Source organism: Nerophis lumbriciformis, linkage group LG06 (genome assembly GCF_033978685.3).
Source record: "Nerophis lumbriciformis linkage group LG06, RoL_Nlum_v2.1, whole genome shotgun sequence".
NCBI classification, from domain to species: Eukaryota; Metazoa; Chordata; class Actinopteri; order Syngnathiformes; family Syngnathidae; genus Nerophis; species Nerophis lumbriciformis.
Genome location: NC_084553.2, coordinates 8,055,525 through 8,076,136, shown reverse-complemented (window position 1 = coordinate 8,076,136; position 20,612 = coordinate 8,055,525). Strand labels below are relative to the sequence as shown.

The window sequence follows — 20,612 nt, the reverse complement described above, 5'->3', positions numbered from 1 at the left end:
CTCGTTTTATGTTACACTACTTGTTATATTGAACGTCTATTTTAAATGAAAGCGTGTTGTATGTAATTCCCAGAATCCTTTGCGTGCAACCCACCAAATAGTGAACTAAAGCTAGAAGACAGGCGGCTAAAATGTGTTGATATATTTAAGGTGGCACTGCGTTGTCTGTGAATGTGATTGGATGTCATCAGTTGTTGTTGGTTAATTAAAGTGTGCCACCTTAAGACCGTGTGTTACCTCGGTGTGGCTGGGAATGTCCTTGGCCACAGTACGTTTCCACGGCAGATCACTCTTGTTTCTCTTCAGATCGCATAAATCTTTCGCCTTTTACTAAAGATTTCCGTGGGGAGGAACAACAAGAGTATAACTCAATTTTTTGATGCCCTGCGAAAGCGGGGCTTCTCTATTCTGTTTAAAATAATACCGATTATCCACACTGCGCATGTCAGTAACATCGTGTAGCTGTGAAAATGGGCACGGTATCGACACTCTGTATCGCCATTCCAGACTGTTTTAACTGCTTAATAAACTGTGTGATACCACTCATTTTCTATACGATACTAAGAAAGATTTAGGCTGATATCGGCGATAATTTAGTGCAAATATACCTGCCTGCTAAAATTAAAGCAGTAGTCTTTTCAAAGAATAACGTATCTATCTAAAAAAAAAAAAACAATAGTTAATTTGTAAGGAAAAAAGAGCAAACAATTGTAATTTAAAGACACAAAGCTGACATTTTAAACTAATATACGTAGTCATTTATAACACAAAGTTGTGTCTTTAAATGTATATAATATTTGTTTTTAGCGTTTAAAAAAATATTTATATAATAAAATGCCCCCCCATACTTTTTAGTATGTGGCAGAAAAGTTTAGACAGCCCTGATCTGAAATATTAGAAGCACTTGAAATAAAAATATACCGAAAATATAAACCATGTTTAGTTAGTTAATTCAAAAAATACAACAATACTAATTTAAGAATTATTTAAAAAAAATGACAACAACCACAATAATTAATGCTAAATATTTAACTGAATGTGAATATTTTCGTAGAGGTATACTTTTTGACACACTAGGTTATGCAGTTACACAATCGTAACATTATTATTCATTTTATTTTATTCTTACATCGGATAAAAACAACAGTACATTTTAAGAAAAAAAGAGCCAAAAAATCGGTATGTGATAAAAAAAAGCTGAAATGTTCTAACTAATAATGACTAATAATATACTTAGTCACCTATAATACAAAAACATATATCAATATGCCCCTTGGTGTTATTTATTTGTTATATTCCAACACATTTATTAGTCAGTCACTGTGAAAATGACAATATATTTTACAGTAAAAAACTGGCAGCTCAGTTGCTAGAATTTTACTGTAAAAAAAACAACTATAGTACCGTTACTTTAATTGACAGTAATATGCTGTAAAAAAAACACACAATGAATTTTATAATAAGCTGCCGGTTATTTTTTACTGCAAAATCTAAAGACATTTTTTTACAAGTTATGTACAAAAAAAATACACTAGGTAACATTAAAATGCATAGACAATGGTATAATGTAATGCGATGAATCCATATAAATGTATAATTATATAGTATTCAAGGTTACATAACAGCGATGTGGCCCCCAGTGTAAAAGAGTAATGTTTTTTTTTTAAAAGCTAAAAGAATATATTTAAAAACAAAACTTGTGTAATAGGTGACTAAAGCTAGAAGACAGGCGGCTAAAATGTGTTGATATTTTTAAGGTGGCACTGCGTTGTCTGTGAATGTGATTGGATGTCATCAGTTGTTGTTGGTTAATTAAAGTGTGCCACCTTAAGACCGTGTGTTACCTCGGTGTGGCTGGGAATGTCCTTGGCCACAGTACGTTTCCACGGCAGATCACTCTTGTTTCTCTTCAGTTCGCTTAAATCTTTCGCCTTTTACTAAAGATTTCCGTGGGGAGGAACAACAAGAGTATAACTCAATTTTTTGATGCCCTGCGAAAGCGGGGCTTCTCTAATCTGTATAAAATAATATTGAATATTCACACTGCGCATGTCAGTAACGTCGTGTACCTGTGAATATAGGCACGGTATCGACACTCTGTATCGCCATTCCAGATTTTTTAAATGCTTGATAAACTGTATGATACCACTCATTTTCTATACGATACTAAGAAAGATTGAGGCTGATATCGGCGATAATTTAGTGCAAATATACCTGTCTGCTAAAATTAAAGAAGTAGAGTCTTTTCAAAGAATAACGTATCTGTCTAAAAAAAAACAAAAAACAATAGTTAATTTGTAAGGAAAAAAGAGCAAACAATTGTAATTTAAAGACACAAAGCTGACATTTTAAACTAATATACGTAGTCATTTATAGCACAAAGTTGTGTCTTTAAATGTATATAATATTTGTTTTTAGCATTTAAAAAAATATGTATATAATAAAATGCCCCCCCCATACTTTTCAGTATGTGGCAAAAAAGTTTAGACAGCCCTGATCTGAAATATTAGAAGCGCTTGAAATAAAAATAAAATATACCGAAAATATAAACCATGTTTAGTTAGTTAATTCAAAAAAATACAACAATACTAACTTATGAATTATTTTTTTTAAATGACAACAACCACACTAATTAATGCTAGATATTTAACTGTATATGAATATTTTCATAGAGGTATACTTTTTGACACACTAGGTTATGCAATTACACAACCGTAACATTATTATTCATTTTATTTTATTCTTACATCGGAGAAAAACAACAGTACATTTTAATAAAAAAAGAGCCAAAAAATCGGTATGTAATGAGAAAAAGCGGAAATGTTCTAACTAATAATTAATAAGAAAATACTTAGTCACCTATAATACAAAAACCTATATCAATATGCCCCTTTGGTGGAAAACATTTGTTGTTTTTATTTCTTTGTTATATTCCAACATGTTTGTTAGTCAGTCACTGTGAAAATGACAATATATTTTACAGTAAAAAACTGACAGCTCAGTTGCTAGAATTTTACTGTAAAAAAAACTATAGTACCGTTGCTTTAATTGACAGTAATATGCTGTAAAAAAAAAAAAAAACCCACAATGAATTGTATAATAAAATTGTGACTAAGCTGACAGTTTTTTTTTACTGCAAAATCTAAAGACATTTTTTTATAAGTTATGTAGAAAAAAAAATACACTTTTTTAGACAGCCCTGATCTGAAATATTAGAAGCACTTGAAATAAAAATAAAATATACCGAAAATATAAACCATGTTTAGTTAGTTAATTCAAAAAAATACAACAATACTAACTTATGAATTATTTAAAAAAAAATGACAACAACCACAATAATTAATGCTAAATATTTAACTGAATATGAATATTTCCGTAGAGGTATACTTTTTGACACACTAGGTTATGCAATTACACAATCGTAACATTATTTATTTTATTTTATTCTTACATCGGATAAAAACAACAGTACATTTTAATAAAAAAGAGCCAAAAAATCGGTATGTAATAAGAAAAAGCTGAAATGTTCTAACTAATATTGACTAATAATATACTTAGTCACCTATAATACAAAAACATATATCAATATGCCCCTTGGTGTTATTTCTTTGTTATAACACATTTATTAGTCAGTCACTGTGAAAATGACAATATATTTTACAGTAAAAAACTGACAGCTCAGTTGCTAGAATTTTACTGTAAAAAAAACAACTATAGTACCGTTACTTTAATTGACAGTAATATGCTGTAAAAAAACACACAATTAATTTTATAATAAGCTGCCAGTTATTTTTTACTGCAAAATCTAAAGACATTTTTTTACAAGTTATGTACAAAAAAAATACACTAGGTAACATTAAAATGCATAGGCAATGGTATAATGTAATGCGATGAATCCATATAAATGTATAATTATATAGTATTCAAGGTTACATAACAGCGATGTGGCCCCCAGTGAAAAAGAGTGTTTTTTTTTAAAAGCTAAAAGAATATATTTAAAAACAAAACTTGTGTAATAGGTGACTAAGTATATTACTAATGAGTTTAAAAATGTCGGCTTTTTCTCATTAAATTCCAATTGTTTTACCGTTGTTGTTTTAAAAATAGATATGTTATTTGATAATACACATTTAATGACATTTTAGCAGGCACGTTACAAAGTATATCGGTATCGCCGATATCAAGTAAGTATCGTACATCACTAGTTATTTAAGCATGTCAATTCTGACTGGTGATACTTAATGTCGATCGCCTCACTTATGCAACTGTGACCATTTTTGATATTGTTTTTAACAAGATAGAGAAGCCCCGCTTTCGCAGGGCATCAAAAAATTGAGTTATAATGTTGTTGTTCCTCCCCACGGAAATCTTTAGTAAAAGGCGAAAGATTTATGCGATCTGAAGAGAAACAAGAGTGATCTGCCGTGGAAACGTACTGTGGCCAAGGACATTCCCAGCCACACCGAGGTAACACACGGTCTTAAGGTGGCACACTTTAATTAACCAACAACAACTGATGACATCCAATCACATTCACAGACAACGCAGTGCCACCTTAAATATATCAACACATTTTAGCCGCCTGTCTTCTAGCTTTAGTTCACTATTTGGTGGGTTGCACGCAAAGGATTCTGGGAATTACATACAACACGCTGTCATTTAAAATAGACGTTCTATATAACAAGTAGTGTAACATATAACGACAATAAATAATCTGTTTTGGCTTCACTTCATATTTGTTTCTTTAACACATAACGGCTTTATTTTGGTATTTCCTCCCATGATGTTGAACTTTTATTTTGAAGATCGTTGGACATCCTGTTGTTGACGCAAGAGGCACATCGACGTGTTGTGAAGTTAACTTTTACGTATTGATAATGTTGATGTTTAATATGTTGACATGTCTTATATCAAGATCGGTAAGTGTAGTTTTTTGAACGTTTCGAGTGGGGTGAAAAGCAAGATAACTAGATATAGATCTAAGTTACAGTATTAAAAAAAATCCACATTTTACAAAATAAATTAAAACCTGAAACGATGGGAGTCAATGGCGCCCCCGTGCGTCAATAATTGCAATGACAATTTAAATGAAAGTTGTTCAAAATGTGGCGATATTACTCCCTGATTTTTTTTTTTTTAAATCTACCCCTTGTTCATGTTTGTATTATTTTCCCTTTTACTTCCATGTAAGCACTTTTTATACAAAACATTTAAATCAGTAACGTCGTGTAGCTGTGAAAATAGGCACGGTATCGACACTCTGTATCGCCATTCCAGATTTTTTAAATGCTTGATAAACTGTGTGATACCACTCATTTTCTATACGATACTAAGAAAGATTGAGGCTGATATCGGCGATAATTTAGTGCAAATATACCTGTCTGCTAAAATTAAAGAAGTAGAGTCTTTTCAAAGAATAACGTATCTATCTAAAAAAAAAAAACAATAGTTAATTTGTAAGGAAAAAAGAGCAAATAATTGTAATTTAAAGACACAAAGCTGACATTTTAAACTAATATATGTAGTCATTTATAGCACAAAGTTGTGTCTTTAAATGTATATAATATTTGTTTTTAGCATTTAAAAAAATATTTATGTAATAAAATTCCCCCCCCATACTTTTCAGTATGTGGCAAAAAAGTTTACACAGCCCTGATCTGAAATATTAGAAGCACTTGAAATAAAAATAAGATATACCGAAAATATAAACCATGTTTAGTTAGTTAATTCAAAAAATACAACAATACTAACTTAAGAATTATTTAAAAAAAAATGACAACAACCACAATAATTAATGCTAAATATTTAACTGAATATGAATATTTTCATAGAGGTATACTTTTTGACACACTAGGTTATGCAGTTACACAATCGTAACATTATTATTCATTTTATTTTATTCTTACTTCGGATAAAAACAACAATACATTTTAAGAAAAAAAGAGCCAAAAAATCGGTATGTAATGAGAAAAAGCTGAAATGTTCTAACTAATAATGACTAATAATATACTTAGTCACCTATAATACAAAAACATATATCAATATGCCCCTTGGTGTTATTTCTTTGTTATATTCCAACACATTTATTAGTCAGTCACTGTGAAAATGACAATATATTTTACAGTAAAAAACTGGCAGCTCAGTTGCTAGAATTTTACTGTAAAAACAACAACTATAGTACCGTTACTTTAATTGACAGTAATATGCTGTAAAAAAAACCCCCACAATTAATTGTATAATAAAATTGTGACTACGCTGCCAGTTTTTTTTTACTGCAAAATCTAAAGACATTTTTTTACAAGTTATGTAGAAAAAAAAACACACTTTTTTTAGACAGCCCTGATCTGAAATATTAGAAGCGCTTGAAATAAAAATAAGATATACCGAAAATATAAACCATGTTTATTTAGTTAATTCAAAAAATACAACAATACTAACTTATGAATTATTTTTTTTAAAAGACAACAACCACAATAATTAATGCTAAATATTTAACTGAATATGAATATTTTTATAGAGGTATACTTTTTGACACACTAGGTTATGCAGTTACACAATCGTAACATTATTATTCATTTTATTTTATTCTTACATCGGATAAAAACAACAGTACATTTTAATAAAAAAGAGCCAAAAAATCGGTATGTAATAAGAAAAAGCTGAAATGTTCTAACTAATAATGACTAATAATATACTTAGTCACCTATAATACAAAAACATATATCAATATGCACCTTGGTGTTATTTATTTGTTATATTCCAACACATTTATTAGTCAGTCACTGTGAAAATGACAATATATTTTACAGTAAAAAAACTGGCAGCTCAGTTGCTAGAATTTTACTGTAAAAAAAACTATAGTACCGTTGCTTTAATTGACAGTAATATGCTGTAAAAAAAACACACAATGAATTTTATAATAAGCTGCCAGTTATTTTTTACTGCAAAATCTAAAGACATTTTTTTACAAGTTATGTACAAAACAAATACACTAGGTAACATTAAAATGCATAGACAATGGTATAATGTAATGCGATGAATCCATATAAATGTATAATTATATAGAATTCAAGGTTACATAACAGCGATGTGGCCCCCAGTGTAAAAGAGTAATGTTTTTTTAAGAGCTAAAAGAATATATTTAAAAACAAAACTTGTGTAATAGGTGACTAAGTATATTACTAATGAGTTTAAAAATGTCGGCTTTTTCTCATTAAATTCCAATTGTTTTAGTGTTGTTTTTTTTAAAAATAGATATGTTATTTGATAATACACATTTAATGACATTTTAGCAGGCACGTTACAAAGTATATCTGTCGGATCTATCGTATCCATCTAAAAAAAAAAAAAAACAATAGTTAATTTGAAAGGAAAAAAGAGCAAACAATTGGAATTTAAAGACACAAAGCTGACATTTTAAACTAATATATGTAGTCATTTATAGCACAAAGTCGTGTCTTTAAATGTATATAATATTTGTTTTTAGCATTTAAAAAATTTTTTATATAATAAAATGCCCCCCCCATACTTTTTAGTATGTGGCAGAAAAGTTTAGACAGCCCTGATCTGAAATATTAGAAGCGCTTGAAATAAAAATAAGATATACCGAAAATATAAACCATGTTTAGTTAGTTAACTAAAAAAAAATACAACAATACTAACTTAAGAATTATTTTAAAAAAAATGACAACAACCACAATAATTAACGCTAAATATTTAACTGAATATGAATATTTTCATAGAGGTATACTTTTTGACACACTAGGTTATGCAATTACACAATCGTAACATTATTATTCATTTTATTTTATTCTTACATTGGAGAAAAACAACAGTACATTTTAAGAAAAAAAGAGCCAAAAAATCGGTATGTAATAAGAAAAAGCTGAAATGTTCTAACTAATAATGACTAATAATATACTTAGTCACCTATAATACAAAAACATATATCAATATGCCCCTTGGTGTTATTTCTTTGTTATATTCCAACACATTTATTAGTCAGTCACTGTGAAAATGACAATATATTTTACAGTAAAAAACTGGCAGCTCAGTTGCTAGAATTTTACTGTAAAAAAACAACTATAGTACCGTTACTTTAATTGACAGTAATATGCTGTAAAAAAAACACACAATGAATTTTATAATAAGCTGCCAGTTATTTTTTACTGCAAAATCTAAAGACATTTTTTTACAAGTTATGTACAAAAAAAATACACTAGGTAACATTAAAATGCATAGGCAATGGTATAATGTAATGCGATGAATCCATATAAATGTATAATTATATAGTATTCAATGTTACATAACAGCGATGTGGCCCCCAGTGTAAAAGAGTAATGTTTTTTTTTAAAAGCTAAAAAAATATATTTAAAAACAAAACTTGTGTAATAGGTGACTAAAGCTAGAAGACAGGCGGCTAAAATGGGTTGATTTTTTTAAGGTGGCACTGCGTTGTCTGTGAATGTGATTGGATGTCATCAGTTGTTGTTGGTTAATTAAAGTGTGCCACCTTAAGACCGTGTGTTACCTCGGTGTGGCTGGGAATGTCCTTGGCCACAGTACGTTTCCACGGCAGATCACTCTTGTTTCTCTTCAGATCGCATAAATCTTTCGCCTTTTACTAAAGATTTCCGTGGGGAGGAACAACAAGAGTATAACTCAATTTTTTGATGCCCTACGAAAGCGGGGCTTCTTTCCCTTGTCAAAAACAATATCGATAATGGTCACCGTTGCAGAAGTGAGGTGATCGACATTAAGTATCACTAGTCAGAATTTGAAATGTTTAAATGACTAGTAATGTGCGATACTTGGTATCGGCGATACCGATTTGACACATATACTTAGTAACGTGCCTGCTAAAATTTAAATATATGTTTAGTATCAACTAACATATCTATATTAAAAAACAGTAAAAAAAAAAAAAAGACAAAAAATTGGAATTTAATTTTTAAACTCATATTAGTAATATACTTAGTCACCCATTACACAAGTTTTGTTTTTAAATATATTCTTTTAGCTTTTTAAAAAAAACATTACTCTTTTTCACTGGGGGCCACATCGCTGTTATGTAACCTTGAATACTATATAATTATACATTTATATGGATTCATCGCATTACATTATACCATTGCCTATGCATTTTAATGTTACCTAGTGTATTTTTTTTGTACATAACTTATAAAAAAATGTCTTTAGATTTTGCAGTAAAAAAAACTGGCAGCTTAGTCACAATTTTATTATACAATTCATTGTATTTTTTTTTTTACAGCATATTACTGTCAATTAAAGCAACGGTACTATATTTTGTTTTTTTTACAGTAAAATTCTAGCAACTGAGCTGCCAGTTTTTTACTGTAAAATATATTGTCATTTTCACAGTGACTGACTAATAAATGTGTTGGAATATAACAAAGAAATAAAAACAACAAATGTTTTCCACCAAGGGGGCATATTGATGTATGTTTTTGTGTTATAGGTGAGTTTTCCTTGCCCTTATCGTTGTGGCTTGTGCAGCCCTTTGAGACACTTGTGATTTAGGGCTATATAAATAAACATTGATTGATTATTAATTATTAGTTAGATCATTTCAGCTTTTTCTCATTACACACCGATTTTTTGGCTCTTTTTTTCTTAAAATTGACTGTTGTTTTTATCCGATGTAAGAATAAAATAAAATGAATAATAATGTTACGATTGCGTAACTGCATAACCTAGTGTGTCAAAAAGTATACCTCTATGACAATATTCATATTCAGTTAAACATTTAGCATTGTTTATTGTGGTGGTTGTGATTTTTTTTAATTAATTCATAAATTAGTATATATATATATATATTTTTAAAATTAACTAACTAAACATGATTTATATTTTCAGTATATTTTATTTGAAGCGCTTCTAATATTTCAGATCTAAACTTTTTTCATACTGAAAAGTATGAGGGTCCATTTAATTTTATATATATATTTTTTTAAATGAGAAAGAAATATTATATATATATATATATATATATATATATATATATATATATATATATATATATATATATATATATATTATATATATATTTCTAGAAAGAAATATTATATGCATTTAAAGACAAAGCTTTGTGTTATAAAAGACTATGTATGAAAATGTCAGCATTTTGTCTTTTAATTAAAATGTTTTGCTCCTTTTTTTCTAGCAATTTTCCTATTGTTTTTTTCCCTCTTTTTCATACGTCATTATTTGATAAGATTCAACTTTTTTAATGTGAGCAGACAGTCATCACCAATATCAGCCTGGAACTTTCTTAGTATCGCATCGTAAAAAAAAAAAGAGTTCACTAGATCTTCAGGCATTTACAATCCGGAAAGGGCAATACAGAGTGTCGATACCCACTCTATTATCACATGTACAGGACGATAGGGACCCCTACCGATATTTTTGTTATACAAATTAGAGAAGCCCCGCTTTCGCAGGGCATCAATAAATTGAGTTATACTCTTGTTGTTCCTCCCCACGGAAATCTTTAGTAAAAGGCGAAAGATTTATGCGATCTGAAGAGAAACAAGAGTGATCTGCCGTGGAAACGTACTGTGGCCAAGGACATTCCCAGCCACACCGAGGTAACACACGGTCTTAAGGTGGCACACTTTAATTAACCAACAACAACTGATGACATCCAATCACATTCACAGACAACGCAGTGCCACCTTAAAAATATCAACACATTTTAGCCGCCTGTCTTCTAGCTTTAGTTCACTATTTGGTGGGTTGGCTCACTTCCTGGACTTACTTTTTTTTTTCTACGACGGAGCCTTGTGACGTCATGTTCTGGGATATTTAAATGTTTTGTATAAAAAGTGCTTACATGGAAGTAAAAGAGAAAATAATATAAACAAGAGAAATCATGGAGTATTATCGCCACATTTTTAACAACTTTCATTTAAATTGTCATTGCAATTATTGACGCACGAGGGCGCCATTGACTCCCATCGTTAAAGGTTTTAATTTATTTTGTAAAATGTGATTTTTTTTTTAATACACGCGACTTCCTGTAACTTAGATCTATATCTAGTTATCTTGCTTTTCACCCCACTAGAAACGTTCAAAAAAACTACACTTACCAACCTTGATATAAGACATGTCAACATATTAAACATCAACATTATCAATACGTAAAAGTTAACTTCACAACACGTCGATGTGCCTCTTGCGTCAACAACAGGATGTCCAACGATCTTCAAAATAAAAGTTCAACATCATGGGAGGAAATACCAAAATAAAGCCGTTATGTGTTAAAGAAACAAATATGAAGTGAAGCCAAAACAGATTATTTATTGTCGTTATATGTTACACTACTTGTTATATAGAACGTCTATTTTAAATGACCGCGTGTTGTATGTAATTCCCAGAATCCTTTGCGTCCAACCCACCAAATAGTGAACTAAAGCTAGAAGACAGGCGGCTAAAATGTGTTGATATTTTAAGGTGGCACTGCGTTGTCTGTGAATGTGATTGGATGTCATCAGTTGTTGTTGGTTAATTAAAGTGTGCCACCTTAAGACCGTGTGTTACCTCGGTGTGGCTGAGAATTTCCAGTTCTCTCGAGAGGGGCTGGACTCTCTTCCGCCCGGATCTGAACCCAAGTGGTGTTTTGTTATTGGACTTTTGTGCCCGTCACGGATTGTCCATAACGAACACCATGTTCAAGCATAAGGGTGCCCATATGTGCACTTGGCACACCCTAGGCCGCAGTTCTATGATCGACTTTGTAGTTGTGTCATCGGATTTGCGGCCTCATGTTTTGGACACTCGGGTGAAGAGAGGGGCGGAGCTTTCTACCGATCACCACCTGGCGGTGAGTTGGCTGCGATGGTGGGGGAGGATGCCGGACAGACCTGGCAGGCCCAAACGCATTGTGAGGGTTTGCTGGGAACGTCTGGCAGAGTCTCCTGTCAGAGAGAGTTTCAATTCCCACCTCCGGAAGAACTTTGAACATGTCACGAGGGAGGTGCTGGACATTGAGTCCGAGTGGACCATGTTCCGCACCTCTATTGTCGAGGCGGCTGAGTGGAGCTGTGGCCGCATGGTAGTTGGTGCCTGTCGTGGCGGTAATCCTAGAACCCGTTGGTGGACACTGGCGGTGAGGGATGCCGTCAAGCTGAAGAAGGAGTCCTATCTGGTTGCTTTTGGCTCATGGGACTCCTGAGGCAGCGGACAGGTACCGACAGGCCAAGCGGTGTGCGGCTTCAGCGGTCGCGGAAGCAAAAACTTGGACATGGGAGGAGTTCGGGGAAGCCATGGAAAACGACTTCCGGACGGCTTCGAAGCGATTCTGGACCACCATCCGCCGCCTCAGGAAGGGGAAGCAGTGCACTACCAACACCGTGTATGGTGCGGATGGTGTTCTGCTGACCTCGACTGCGGAAGTTGTGGATCGGTGGAGGGAATACTTCGAAGACCTCCTCAATCCCACCAACACGTCTTCCTATGAGGAAGCAGTGCCTGGGGAATCTGTGGTGGGCTCTCCTATTTCTGGGGCTGAGGTTGCTGAGGTAGTTAAAAAGCTCCTCGGTGGCAAGGCCCCGGGGGTGGATGAGAACCGCCCGGAGTTCCTTAAGGCTCTGGATGCTGTAGGGCTGTCTTGGTTGACAAGACTCTGCAGCATCGCGTGGACATCGGGGGCAGTACCTCTGGATTGGCAGACCGGGGTGGTGGTTCCTCTCTTTAAAAAGGGGAACCGGAGGGTGTGTTCTAACTATCGTGGGATCACACTCCTCAGCCTTCCCGGTAAGGTCTATTCAGGTGTACTGGAGAGGAGGCTACGCCGCATAGTCGAACCTCGGATTCAGGAGGAACAGTGTGGTTTTCGTCCTGGTCGTGGAACTGTGGACCAGCTCTATACTCTCGGCAGGGTCCTTGAGGGTGCATGGGAGTTTGCCCAACCAGTCTTCATGTGCTTTGTGGACTTGGAGAAGGCATTCGACCGTGTCCCTCGGGAAGTCCTGTGGGGAGTGCTCAGAGAGTATGGGGTTTCGGACTGTCTGATTGTGGCGGTCCGCTCCCTGTATGATCAGTGTCAGAGCTTGGTTCGCATTGCCGGCAGTAAGTTGGACACGTTTCCAGTGAGGGTTGGACTCCGCCAAGGCTGCCCTTTGTCACCGATTCTGTTCATAACTTTTATGGACAGAATTTCTAGGCGCAGTCAAGGCGTTGAGGGGATCTGGTTTGGTGGCTGCAGGATTAGGTCTCTGCTTTTTGCAGATGATTTGGTCCTGATGGCTTCATCTGGCCAGGATCTTCAGCTCTCACTGGATCGGTTCGCAGCTGAGTGTGAAGCGACTGGGATGAGAATCAGCACCTCCAAGTCCGAGTCCATGGTTCTCGCCCGGAAAAGGGTGGAGTGCCATCTCCGGGTTGGGGAGGAGATCTTGCCCCAAGTGGAGGAGTTCAAGTACCTCGGAGTCTTGTTCACGAGTGAGGGAAGAGTGGATCGTGAGATCGACAGGCGGATCGGTGCGGCGTCTTCAGTAATGCGGACGCTGTATCGATCCGTTGTGGTGAAGAAGGAGCTGAGCCGGAAGGCAAAGCTCTCAATTTACCGGTCGATCTACGTTCCCATCCTCACCTATGGTCATGAGCTTTGGGTTATGACCGAAAGGACAAGATCACGGGTACAAGTGGCCGAAATGAGTTTCCTCCGCCGGGTGGCGGGGCTCTCCCTTAGAGATAGGGTGAGAAGCTCTGTCATCCGGGAGGAGCTCAAAGTAAAGCCGCTGCTCCTCCACATGGAGAGGAGCCAGATGAGGTGGTTCGGGCATCTGGTCAGGATGCCACCCGAGCGCCTCCCTAAGGAGGTGTTTAGGGCATGTCCGACCGGTAGAAGGCCACGAGGAAGACCCAGGACACGCTGGCTGGCCTGGGAACGACTCGGGATCCCCCGGGAGGAGCTGGACGAAGTGGCTGGGGAGAGGGAAGTCTGGGCTTCCCTGCTTAGGCTGCTGCCCCCGCGACCCGACCTCGGATAAGCGGAAGAAGATGGATGGATGGATGGATGGCACCTTAAGACCGTGTGTTACCTCGGTGTGGCTGGGAATGTCCTTGGCCACAGTACGTTTCCACGGCAGATCACTCTTGTTTCTCTTCAGATCGCATAAATCTTTCGCCTTTTACTAAAGATTTCCGTGGGGAGGAACAACAAGAGTATAACTCAATTTTTTGATGCCCTGCGAAAGCGGGGCTTCTTTAATCTGTATGAAATATTAACAAAATTCACACTGCGCATGTCAGTAACGTCGTGTAGTTGTGAAAATAGGCACGGTATCGACACTCTGTATCGCCATTCCAGATTTTTTAAATGCTTGATAAACTGTGTGATACCACTCATTTTCTATACGATACTAAGAAAGATTGAGGCTGATATCGGCGATAATTTAGTGCAAATATACCTGTCTGCTAAAATTAAAGCAGTAAGTCTTTTCAAAGAATAACGTATCTATCTAAAAAAAAAAAAAAGAATAGTTAATTTGTAAGTAAAAAAGAGCAAACAATTGTAATTTAAAGACACAAAGCTGACATTTTAAACTAATATACGTCATATATATATAATAATAGTCATTTATAGCACAAAGTTGTGTCTTTAAATGTATATAATATTTGTTTTTAGCATTTAAAAAAATATTTATATAATAAAATGCCCCCCCCATACTTTTCAGTATGTGGCAAAAAAGTTTAGACAGCCCTGATCTGAAATATTAGAAGCACTTGAAATAAAAATAAAATATACCGAAAATATAAACCATGTTTAGTTAGTTAATTCAAAAAAATACAACAATACTAACTTAAGAATTATTTTTAAAAAATGACAACAACCACAATAATTAATGCTAAATATTTAACTGAATATGAATATTTTCATAGAGGTATACTTTTTGACACACTAGGTTATGCAGTTACACAATCGCAACATTATTATTCATTTTATTTTATTCTTACATCGGATAAAAACAACAGTACATTTGAATAAAAAAGAGCCAAAAAATCGGTATGTAATGAGAAAAAGCTGAAATGTTCTAACTAATAATGACTAATAATATACTTAGTCACCTCTAATACAAAAACATATATCAATATGCCCCTTGGTGTTATTTCTTTGTTATATTCCAACACATTTATTAGTCAGTCACTGTGAAAATGACAATATATTTTACAGTAAAAAACTGGCAGCTCAGTTGCTAGAATTTTACTGTAAAAAAAACAACTATAGTACCGTTACTTTAATTGACAGTAATATGCTGTAAAAAAACACACAATGAATTTTATAATAAGCTGCCAGTTGTTTTTTTACTGCAAAATCTAAAGACATTTTTTTACAAGTTATGTACAAAAAAAATACACTAGGTAACATTAAAATGCATAGACAATGGTATAATGTAATGCGATGAATCCATATAAATGTATAATTATATAGTATTCAAGGTTACATAACAGCGATGTGGCCCCCAGTGTAAAATAGTAATGTTTTTTTTTAAAAGCTAAAAAAATATATTTAAAAACAAAACTTGTGTAATAGGTGACTAAAGCTAGAAGACAGGCGGCTAAAATGGGTTGATTTTTTTAAGGTGGCACTGCGTTGTCTGTGAATGTGATTGGATGTCATCAGTTGTTGTTGGTTAATTAAAGTGTGCCACCTTAAGACCGTGTGTTACCTCGGTGTGGCTGGGAATGTCCTTGGCCACAGTACGTTTCCACGGCAGATCACTCTTGTTTCTCTTCAGATCGCATAAATCTTTCGCCTTTTACTAAAGATTTCCGTGGGGAGGAACAACAAGAGTATAACTCAATTTTTAGATTGTCCTGCGAAAGCGGGGCTTCTCTACATTGTCAAAAACAATATCGATAATGGTCACAGTTGCATTAGTGAGGCGATCGACATTAAGTATCACCAGTCAGAATTGACATGCTTAAATAACTAGTGGTGTACGATACTTACTTGATAACGGCGATACCGGTATACTTTGTAACGTGCCTGCTAAAATGTCATTAAATGTGTATTATCAAATAACATATCTATTTAAAAAAACAACAACGGTAGAACAATTGGAATTTAATGAGAAAAAGCCGACATTTTTAAACTCATTAGTAATATACTTAGTCACCTATTACACAAGTTTTGTTTTTAAATATATTCTTTTAGCTTTAAAAAAAAACATTACTCTTTTACACTGGGGGCCACATCGCTGTAAAGTAACCTTGAATACTATATAATTATACATTTATATGGATTCATCGCATTACATTATACCATTGCCTATGCATTTTAATGTTACCTAGTGTATTTTTTTTGTACATAACTTGTAAAAAAATGTCTTTAGATTTTGCAGTAAAAAATAACTGGCAGCTTATTATAAAATTCATTGTGTTTTTTTTTTTTTACAGCATATTACTGTCAATTAAAGTAACGGTACTATAGTTGTTGTTTTTACAGTAAAATTCTAGCAACTGAGCTGCCAGTTTTTTACTGTAAAATATATTGTCATTTTCACAGTGACTGACTAATAAATGTGTTGGAATATAACAAAGAAATAACACCAAGGGGCATATTGATATATGTTTTTGTATTATAGGTGACTAAGTATATTATTAGTCATTATTAGTTAGAACATTTCAGCTTTTTCTTATTACATACCGATTTTTTGGCTCTTTTTTATTAAAATGTACTGTTGTTTTTATCCGATATAAGAATAAAATAAAATGATGTTACGATTGTGTAATTGCATAACCTAGTGTGTCAAAAAGTATACCTCTATGAAAATATTCATATTCAGTTAAATATTTAGCATTAATTATTGCTTGTTGTCATTTTTTTTAAATAATTCATAAGTTAGTATTATTGTATTTTTTGAATTAACTAACTAAACATGGTTTATATTTTCGGTATATTTTATTTTTATTTCAAGCGCTTCTAATATTTCAGATCAGGGCTGTCTAAACTTTTTGCCACATACTGAAAAGTATGGGGGGGCATTTTATTATATAAATATTTTTTTAAATGCTAAAAACAAATATTATATACATTTAAAGACACAACTTTGTGTTATAAATGACTACGTATATTAGTTTAAAAAGTCAGCTTTGTGTCTTTAAATTACAATTGTTTGCTCTTTTTTCCTTACAAATTAACTATTGTTTTTTTTTTTTTTAGATAGATACGTTATTCTTTGAAAAGACTACTTCTTTAATTTTAGCAGACAGGTATATTTGCACTAAATTATCGCCGATATCAGCCTCAATCTTTCTTAGTATCGTATAGAAAATGAGTGGTATCACACAGTTTATCAAGCATTTAAAAAATCTGGAATGGCGATACAGAGTGTCGATACCGTGCCTATTTTCACAACTACACGACGTTACTGATTTAAATGTTTTGTATAAAAAGTGCTAACATGGAAGTAAAAGAGAAAATAATATAAACATGAACAAGGGGTAGATTTAAAAAAAAAAATCAGAGAGTATTATCGCCACATTTTGAACAACTTTCATTTAAATTGTCATTGCAATTATTGACGCACGGGGGCGCCATTGACTCCCATCGTTTAAGGTTTTAATTTATTTTGTAAAATGTGATTTTTTTTTTTAATACACGCGACTTCCTGTAACTTAGATCTATATCTAGTTATCTTGCTTTTCACCCCACTCGAAACGTTCAAAAAACTATACTTACCAACCTTGATATAAGACATGTCAACATATTAAACATCAACATTATCAATACGTAAAAGTTAACTTCACAACACGTCGATGTGCCTCTTGCGTCAACAACAGGATGTCCAACGATCTTCAAAATAAAAGTTCAACATCATGGGAGGAAATACCAAAATAAAGCCGTTATGTGTTAAAGAAACAAATATGAAGTGAAGCCAAAACAGATTATTTATTCTCGTTATATGTTACACTACTTGTTATATAGAACGTCTATTTAAAATGACCGCGTGTTGTATGTAATTCCCAGAATCCTTTGCGTGCAACCCACCAAATAGTGAACTAAAGCTAGAAGACAGGCGGCTAAAATGTGTTGATATTTTTAAGGTGGCACTGCGTTGTCTGTGAATGTGATTGGATGTCATCAGTTGTTGTTGGTTAATTAAAGTGTGCCACCTTAAGACCGTGTGTTACCTCGGTGTGGCTGGGAATGTCCTTGGCCACAGTACGTTTCCACGGCAGACTGCAGGGGTCATAGAGGTCGGGTGCAATGTGAGCTGGGCGGTAGCCGAAGGCAGGGCACTTGGCGGTCCGATCCTCGGCTACAGAAGCTAGCTCTTAGGACTTTGAACGTCACATCGCTGGGGGGGAAGGAGCCTGAGCTAGTGCGCGAGGTAGAGAAGTTCCGTTTGGATATAGTCGGACTCACCTCGACGCACAGCTAGGGCTCTGGAACCAGCTCTCTCGAGAGGGGCTGGACTCTCTTCCACTCTGGTGTTGCCAGCAGTGAGAGGCGACGGGCTCAGGGTGGCAATTCTTGTCGCCCTCACAGCTCAGAGCCTGCATGTTGCAGTTCAACCCGGTGGACGAGAGGGTAGTTTCCCTCCGCCTTCGGGTGGGGGAATGGGTCCTGACTGTTGTTTGCGCGTACGCGCCAAACAGCAGCTCAAGAGTCCCCACCCTTTTTGGATTCACTCGAGGGAATACTTGAGAGTGCTCCCCCGGGTGATTCCCTCGTTCTACTGGGGGACTTCAACGCTCATATTGGCAACGACAGTGAAACCTGGAGAGGCGTGATTGGGAAGAATGGCTGCCCGGATCTGAACCCAAGTGGTGTTTTGTTATTGGACTTTTGTGCCCGTCACGGATTGTCCATAATGAACACCATGTTCAAGCATAAGGGTGCCCATATGTGCACTTGGCACCAGGACACCCTAGGCCGCAGTTCTATGATCGACTTTGTAGTTGTGTCATCAGATTTGCGGCCTCATGTTTTGGACACTCGGGTGAAGAGAGGGGCGGAGCTTTCTACCGATCACCACCTGGTGGTGAGTTGGCTGCGATGGTGGGGGAGGATGCCGGACAGACCTGGCAGGCCCAAACGCATTGTGAGGGTTTGCTGGGAACGTCTGGCAGAGTCTCCTGTCAGAGAGAGTTTCAATTCCCACCTCCGGAAGAACTTTGAACATGTCACGAGGGAGGTGCTGGACATTGAGTCCGAGTGGACCATGTTCCGCACCTCTATTGTCGAGGCGGCCGATTGGAGCTGTGGCCGCATGGTAGTTGGTGCCTGTCGTGGCGGTAATCCTAGAAGCCGTTGGTGGACACCGGCGGTGAGGGATGCCGTCAAGCTGAAGAAGGAGTCCTATCGGGTTCTTTTGGCTCATGGGACTCCTGAGGCAGCGGACAAGTACCGACAGGCCAAGCGGTGTGCGGCTTCAGCGGTCGCGGAAGCAAAAACTCGGACATGGGAGGAGTTCGGGGAGGCCATGGAAAACGACTTCCGGACGGCTTCGAAGCGATTCTGGACCACCATCCGCCGCCTCAGGAAGGGGAAGCAGTGCACTACCAACACCGTGTATGGTGCGGATGGTGTTCTGCTGACCTCGACTGCGGAAGTTGTGGATCGGTGGAGGGAATACTTCGAAGACCTCCTCAATCCACCAACACGTCTTCCTATGAGGAAGCAGTGCCTGGGGAATCTGTGGTGGGCTCTCCTATTTCTGGGGCTGAGGTTGCTGTGGTAGTTAAAAAGCTCCTCGGTGGCAAGGCCCGGGGGTGGATGAGATCCGCCCGGAGTTCCTTAAGGCTCTGGATGCTGTAGGGCTGTCTTGGTTGACAAGACTCTGCAGCATCGCGTGGACATCGGGGGCAGTACCTCTGGATTGGCAGACCGGGGTGGTGGTTCCTCTCTTTAAAAAGGGGAACCGGAGGGTGTGTTCTAACTATCGTGGGATCACACTCCTCAGCCTTCCCGGTAAGGTCTATTCAGGTGTACTGGAGAGGAGGCTACGCCGGATAGTCGAACCTCGGATTCAGGAGGAACAGTGTGGTTTTCGTCCTGGTTGTGGAACTGTGGACCAGCTCTATACTCTCGGCAGGGTCCTTGAGGGTGCATGGGAGTTTGCCCAACCAGTCTACATGTGCTTTGTGGACTTGGAGAAGGCATTCGACCGTGTCCCTCGGGAAGTCCTGTGGGGAGTGCTCAGAGAGTATGGGGTTTCGGACTGTCTGATTGTGGCGGTCCGCTCCCTGTATGATCAGTGTCAGAGCTTGGTTCGCATTGCCGGCAGTAAGTCGGACAAGTTTCCGGTGAGGGTTGGACTCCGCCAAGGCTGCCCTTTGTCACCGATTCTGTTCATAACTTTTATGGACAGAATTTCTAGGCGCAGTCAAGGCGTTGAGGGGATCCGGTTTGGTGGCTGCAGGATTAGGTCTCTGCTTTTTGCAGATGATTTGGTCCTGATGGCTTCATCTGGCCAGGATCTTCAGCTCTCACTGGATCGGTTCGCAGCTGAGTGTGAAGCGACTGGGATGAGAATCAGCACCTCCAAGTCCGAGTCCATGGTTCTCGCCCGGAAAAGGGTGGAGTGCCATCTCCGGGTTGGGGAGGAGATCTTGCCCCAAGTGGAGGAGTTCAAGTACCT

The 20,612-nt window shown here is 36.4% G+C and overlaps 1 protein-coding gene and 7 non-coding genes across 13 annotated transcripts in view; 5 read left to right on the top strand and 3 right to left on the bottom strand.

Moving 5' to 3' along the window:
• Positions 1-20,612, bottom strand: part of slc7a6 (solute carrier family 7 member 6) — a 63,753-nt gene that overhangs the window by 14,968 nt on the left and 28,173 nt on the right. The window lies entirely within an intron of this gene.
• Positions 287-400, top strand: LOC133608984 (U5 spliceosomal RNA). The gene has a single exon (XR_009815666.1). It is a non-coding gene; the product is annotated as a U5 spliceosomal RNA (small nuclear RNA).
• On the top strand, positions 1,894-2,007 carry LOC133608969 (U5 spliceosomal RNA). The gene has a single exon (XR_009815651.1). It is a non-coding gene; the product is annotated as a U5 spliceosomal RNA (small nuclear RNA).
• On the bottom strand, positions 4,305-4,416 carry LOC133608972 (U5 spliceosomal RNA). The gene has a single exon (XR_009815654.1). It is a non-coding gene; the product is annotated as a U5 spliceosomal RNA (small nuclear RNA).
• Positions 8,580-8,693, top strand: LOC133608968 (U5 spliceosomal RNA). Its single transcript, XR_009815650.1, has one exon. It is a non-coding gene; the product is annotated as a U5 spliceosomal RNA (small nuclear RNA).
• Positions 10,445-10,558, bottom strand: LOC133608970 (U5 spliceosomal RNA). The gene has a single exon (XR_009815652.1). It is a non-coding gene; the product is annotated as a U5 spliceosomal RNA (small nuclear RNA).
• On the top strand, positions 14,113-14,226 carry LOC133608983 (U5 spliceosomal RNA). Its single transcript, XR_009815665.1, has one exon. It is a non-coding gene; the product is annotated as a U5 spliceosomal RNA (small nuclear RNA).
• On the top strand, positions 15,742-15,856 carry LOC133608971 (U5 spliceosomal RNA). The gene has a single exon (XR_009815653.1). It is a non-coding gene; the product is annotated as a U5 spliceosomal RNA (small nuclear RNA).